The sequence below is a fragment of the Lithobates pipiens genome, unplaced genomic scaffold (assembly GCF_037356315.1).
Source record: "Lithobates pipiens isolate NorthernLeopardFrog02 unplaced genomic scaffold, aLitPip1_a1.2 Scaffold_30, whole genome shotgun sequence".
Lineage (NCBI taxonomy): Eukaryota > Metazoa > Chordata > Amphibia > Anura > Ranidae > Lithobates > Lithobates pipiens.
Window position 1 is genome coordinate 29,472,627 of NW_027507791.1, and position 6,762 is coordinate 29,479,388.

A 6,762-nucleotide genomic window follows, 5' to 3' on the forward strand; every position below is an offset into this window, starting at 1 on the left:
AAAAAAACGCACGTTGGGGTGTTGCGCCACCATTTTTATTGGCGTTTTAGTGTGCCACAAGGCACAAAAAGTCAGTGAGACTTTTTTTAATACATTTAGTGCGCTAAAGAGTTCGGCCCGCTCTGACGCAACGCGCGCGGACTAAAGCGGGTCCTCGTCCTTTCTGACGACGCACCGCGAAGGGTGGGAAAACCCAGCCCAAGCGCCTGACTCGGCGTATGGTTTTCAGATCTGGGCGCTCAGCGAATTGGCGGGAACCTGCGCAGTGGCCCCTTTAACTGTATACAGCACGGCGGGTGGGGCAGGGGGCGGGGGAGGCGGCGTCGGCCGCCGCGTGAGATTCGAGGTTATTAAAGTGTATTTTGCAGCCAACGCCTAGAAGAGTGACTCACATCCCAGCCATGTTCCCCCGACCACAAAACCACCCCCCCTCCCCCTTCCTTCCCGAGCCACTGCCCCTCCCCTTCCAAAACATTTCCCTTCGTATCAAGCTGAGATCGTCGTAGTCCCCACGATTAATAAATCCCTCCCCCCCCGCTTGGAGAATTGCCGTATCACCTGACCCTGATGTCTTCTACAATGCTACACCCCTGGCTGTGTGGGGGAGGCGGTGTCGCACTTTTTTTTCCGCATGGAAAAGCCCATTTTTTTCTCTCTCTGGTGTGTTTGAGGAACAGCTAACATTGACGTAGGCGCGTCACGCATTTTTTGCACGTTTTTTGGAAATGTGCACAGAAATTGCGTGATTTTGCGCACTCTCGTGAAACGTCGAGTTGCGAATGTGGCCCAGGGCCAACCACACACACGCGCGCGCGTTCCAATCTGATTGTATAAACACCTGAGCGTTCGGCGGGCGCAAACGAAAAGCTTGCATTTTTTTTACATGCATTCTACGGAACACGCACCAAATAGTTCATTGTTAATGACGCCCTCAAACGCTGCATGCAGATGCGTGTTTTTGTGCTCGTGAAAGGTGGGGGGTAAGAGAGAGGGGGTGAGAGAGAGGGGGAGAGGTGGGGGTGAGAGAGAGAAAGGGGGGCGATAGAGAGGGGTGTGAGAGATGGTGGGGGAGAGAGAAGGGAGTGAGACAGATTGGAGGGTGGTAAAGAGAGAGGGAAAGGGAGAGAGAGGTGGGGGTAAGAGAGAGAAGGGATGAGAGAGAGGGGGAGAGGTGGGGGTAAGAAACGGGTGAGAGAGAGGGAGAGGTGGGGGGTGAGAGAGGGGGGTGAGAGAGAGGGGGAGAGGTGGGGGTAAGAGAGAGAGAGGGAGTGGGAGAGAGGGGGGAGAGGTTGGGGGTAAGAGAGAGAGGGGGTGAGAAATGGGGGGTCAGAGATTGGCGGGTGGGAGAGAGAGAGAGAAAGGGGGGGGGAAAGGTGAGGGGTAAGAGAGGGGGAGAGGTGGGGGGTAAGAGAGAGAGGGCGGTGAGAGAGATTGGAGGGTGGGAGAGAGAGATAAAGGAGGAGAGGTGGGGTGAGAGAGAATGGGGGAGAGAGAGTGGACAATAGAGAGAGGGGGTGAGGGATGGGGGTAGAGACTGGGGGTGAGAGAGATAGGGGGAGAGATGGGGGGAGAGAGGGGGTGAGAGATAGGGGGAGGGGGTGAGAGAGAGAGAGGGGGGAGAGAGAGGGGGATGAGAGGGGGGAGAGAGATAGGGGGAGAGAAAGGGGGTGAGAGATAGGGGGAGGGGGTAAGAGAGAGAGAGAGAGAGGGGGGAGAGAGGGGGGGATGAGAGGGGGAGGGGGTGAGAGAGAGAGAGAGGGAGGTGAGAGAGAGTGGGCAATAGAGAGAGGGGGTGAGGGACAGGGGGGTGAGAGATAGAGGGGTGAGAGATAGGGGGGGTGAGAGAGAGAGAGGGGGGTGAGAGAGAGAGATAGGGGGAGAGACGGGAGGAGTGAGAGAGGGGGTGAGAGAGAGATAGGGGGGAGAGACAGGGGAGGAGAGAGGGGGAGGGGTGAGAGAGGGGGTGAGAGAGAGAGATAGGGGGGAGAGACAGGGGAGGAAAGAGAAGGGGGTGAGAGATAGGGGGAGGGAGGGGGTGAGAGAGAGAGATGGATGGGGGGAGAGACAGGGGAGGAGAGAGAAAGGGGGTGAGAGATAGGGGGAGGGGGTGAGAGGGAGAGATAGGGGAGAGACAGGGGAGGAGAGAGCAAGGGGGTGAGAGATAGGGGCGGGGGTGAGAGGGAGAGATAGGGGAGAGACAGGGGAGGAGAGAGAAAGGGGGTGAGAGATAGGGGGAGGGGGTGAGAGGGAGAGATGGGGGAGAGACAGGGGAGGAGAGAGAAAGGGGGTGAGAGATAGGGGGGTGAGAGATAGGGGAGGTGAGAGCGAGAGAGGGGGGGTGAGAGAGAGAGATAGGGGGAGAGACGGGAGGAGAGAGAGAGGGGGGTGAGAGAGAGATAGGGGGGAGAGACAGGGGAGGAGAGAGGGGGAGGGGGTGAGAGAGAGAGAGGGGGTGAGAGAGAGAGATAGGGGGGAGAGACAGGGGAGGAAAGAGAAGGGGGTGAGAGATAGGGGGAGGGAGGGGGTGAGAGAGAGAGAGGGATGGGGGGAGAGACAGGGGAGGAGAGAGAAAGGGGGTGAGAGATAGGGGGAGGGGTGAGAGATAGGGGGAGGGGGTGAGAGGGAGAGATAGGGGAGAGACAGGGGAGGAGAGAGAAAGGGGGTGAGAGATAGGGGGAGGGAGGGGGTGAGAGAGAGGGGGGGTGAGAGAGATAGGGGGAGGGAGGGGGTGAGAGAGAGGACATAATACAAAGCGATTCCACCATTCCTGATACACTGATGTCGCCTTTGTCATGTTGCATACGGGGGGGGGGGGCGCATTACAGAAACGCTGCAGGTGTTCTGGCATATAGCGTCCGTCCATCAGATAGTGTCCGCCCCATACTGTGCAGGCGCAGCGCTTGCGCAGTACGGAGCAGAAGGAGATTCGGAAAATCTCCCAAGATGAACGGCGCCTGCGCCGTGAGTGGAGGTGGTAGCCCTACCATCCAAGCGGACATAGGGCTGCCGATATTAGAGGGCCCCTCGCGGGCTCGCTTTGCTCGCCACGCTTCGGCCTCGGCCTCGCTGCGCTCGGCTCTTTTTATTCGAGCTCTATGTCCACTTGGATGGTGGGGCTAGAACCTCCACTCATGGTGCAGGCGCCGTTCATCTTTGTCTATTTTCGGAAACTGTGTGTCCTGTGTACTGCGCATGCGCAGTACACAGCGGACACTATCCGATGGGGGACACAATGTGATGGGACACCGCAACGTTCAAAACATGTTTAATTATTTATCAGCATCCATTGCAATGACCATTGACTCCTCCAGAGCCGGTTTTGTCGATCGCACACAAAGTTCATGTAGTCTTCATTTTATTTTCCCTGATGAGGTAATGGGGGGGTCAAGGGGTACGGTGAGGACGATCGGGAGCGGTCGGGGTTCAATGGGAGAGGATGGCGACAGTCCGGAAGCATTGAGGGCGATCGAGAGTGGTCTGGGGTCGATGGGAGAGGATGGGGACAGTCAGGAGCCATCGAGTGTGATGGGGAGCGGTCCGGGGTACATGGGAGAGGATGTGGACAGTCTGGAACCATCGAATGTGATGGGGAGTAATCCGCGGACAATGAGAGAGGACAACAACAGTTTTGGGCCATCAAGGGAGATCGGGAGTAATCCGGGGTACATGAGATGGGACCGTCACAGTCCGGAACCATCGAGGGTGATCAGGAGCAGTGCAGGGTCAATAGGAGAGGATGCCAACAGTCCAGAGCCATCGAGGGCAATTGGAAGCAGACCAGGGTCAATGGGAGAGGATGGCGACTGTCTGGAACCATTGAGGGTGATGGGGAGCAGTCCTGGGTCAATGGGAGAGGATGGCGACCGTCTGGAACCATTGAGGGTGATGGGGAGCAGTCCGGAGTCAATGGGAGAGGATGGCGACAGTCTGGAACCATTGAGGGTGATGGGGAGCAGTCCTGGGTCAATGGGAGAGGATGGCGACTGTCTGGAACCATTGAGGGTGATGGGGAGCAGTCCGGGGTCAATGGGAGAGGATGGCGACTGTCTGGAACCATTGAGGGTGATGGGGAGCAGTCCTGGGTCAATGGGAGAGGATGGCGACCGTCTGGAACCATTGAGGGTGATGGGGAGCAGTCCGGAGTCAATGGGAGAGGATGGCGACAGTCTGGAACCATTGAAAGTGATCGGGAGCAGTCCTGGGTCAATGGGAGAGGATGGCGACCGTCTGGAACCATTGAGGGTGATGGGGAGCAGTCCGGGGTCAATGGGAGAGGATGGCGACAGTCTGGAACCATTGAGGGTGATGGGGAACAGTCTGGGGTCAATGGGAGAGGATGGCGACAGTCTGGAACCATTGAGGGTGATGGGGAACAGTCTGGGGTCAATGGGAGAGGATGGTGACTGTCTGGAACCATTGAGGGTGATTTGGAGCAGTCCAGGGTCGATGGGAGAGGATGGCGACCGCCTGGAACCATTGAGGGTGATGGGGAGCAGTCCGGGGTCAATGGGAGAGGATGGAAACAGTCTGGAACCATTGAGGGTGATGGGGAGCAGTCCTGGGTCAATGGGAGAGGATGGCGACAGGAGCCATCAACAGTGATCGGGAGCGGTCTGGATACATGGGAGAGGATGGTGACAGTCCGGAGACATCAAGGGTGATCGGGAGTGGTCCGCGGTCGATGGGAGAGGATGTGGACAGTCTGGAACCATTGACGGCACTTGGGAGTAGTCTGGGGTAAATGGGAGAGGACGGCGACAGTCTAGAGCCACTGAGGGCGATCGGGAGAGGTCCGGGGTAAATGGGAGATGATGGCAAATGTCCAGAGCTATCAAGGGTGATCAGGAGCGGTCTGGTGTCAATAGGAGAGGATGGCGATAGTCTGCAGCCATTGAGGGCAATCAGGAGCAGTCCGGGGTAAATGGGTGAGGATGGCTATAGCCTGGAGCTATCAAGGGCGATAAGGAGCGGTTTGGTGTCAATGGAAGAGGATGGCGATAGTCTGGAGCCATTGAGGACAATGGAGAGCTGTCCAGGGTCAATGGGAGAACACGGCGACCATCAGGAACCATTAAGGGTGTTCGGGAGCAGTTTGGGGTAAATGGGAGAGGATGGCGACAGTCAGGAACCATTGAGGGTGATCGGGAGCGGTCCAGGGTCAATGGGAGAGGATGGTGACAGTTTGGTGCCATTGAGGGCAATCAGGAGCGGTCTGGGGTAAATGGGAGAGGATGGCTATAGTCTGGAGCCATTTAGGTCAAACGAGAGCGGTCCAGGGTCAATGGGAGAGGACAGAGACCGTCTGGAACCATTGAGGGCGATCGGAAGCAGTCCGAGGGCAATGGGAGAGGATGCCGACAGTCCGGAACCATCTAAGGCGATGGGGAGCAGTCTGAGTACATGGGAGAGGATGGTGACAGTCTGGAGCATTGAGGGTGATTGGGAGTGGTCCGGGGTCAATGGGAGAGGATGTGGACAGTCTGGAACCATTGAGGGCGATGGGGAGCAGTCTGGGGTACATTGGAGAAGATGGCGACAATCCAAAACCATTGAGGGTGATCAGGAGTGGTCTGGGGTCAATGGGAGAGGATGGTGACAGTTCGGTGCCATCGAGGGCAATCAGGAGTGGACGGTGACAGTTCGGTGCCATGGAGGGCAATCAGGAGTGGACGGTGACAATTCGGTGCCATGGAGGGCAATCAGGAGTGGACGGTGACAGTTCGGTGCCATGGAGGGCAATCAGGAGTGGACGGTGACAGTTCGGTGCCATGGAGGGCAATCAGGAGTGGACGGTGACAGTTCGGTGCCATGGAGGGCAATCAGGAGTGGACGGTGACAGTTCGGTGCCATCGAGGGCAATCAGGAGTGGACGGTGACGGTTCGGTGCCATCGAGGGCAATCAGGAGTGGACGGTGACAGTTCGGTGCCATCGAGGGCAATCAGGAGTGGACGGTGACAGTTCGGTGCCATGGAGGGCAATCAGGAGTGGACGGTGACGGTTCGGTGCCATCGAGGGCAATCAGGAGTGGACGGTGACGGTTCGGTGCCATGGAGGGCAATCAGGAGTGGACGGTGACAATTCGGTGCCATGGAGGGCAATCAGGAGTGGACGGTGACAGTTCGGTGCCATGGAGGGCAATCAGGAGTGGACGGTGACGGTTCGGTGCCATCGAGGGCAATCAGGAGTAGTGATGGCCGAACGGTTCGCCCGGCGGTCGTTTCGCGGCGAATTTCCGACTTTCGCCGTCCGCGGGTTCGAACGCCTTTTTCCGTCGTTCGCCCCGGCGGACTTACGTGTTTAATGTATACAAGAACTTTAACCTTTCGTGACACGTTTATCATGTGTTACAGGACAACCAATTGAGACATGACAGCTCATGGACACTTGGACATTCCCCCTAACCTATAAATACACCCGATCCGGTGGCCATTTTACATTCTTTCTTCTGTCACTGTAGGGAAAGGATCCTGTGTGGAGTAGGGACAGAGAAAACGCTAGCTATTTGGTACACAAAAGTTCTTTTCAGGACTGGTATAGGTGTTAGGTCAGCAGCCTGAGTTTCTTTTGTCAGTTTAGATAAAGGGACAGAGCGCTGTATGCTGCTATTTTAGGGACAGCTCAGCCAGATTAGTCTTTCTTCATCATCATCATCATCATCATCATTAGCTGTTACTATCAGGTCCACAAAAGAGCTGTTCCAGCTAATCGTTCCAGCCTACTCTTTTTTGCCAATTTGTATAGGGACAGGCAGGAAGCAGTGT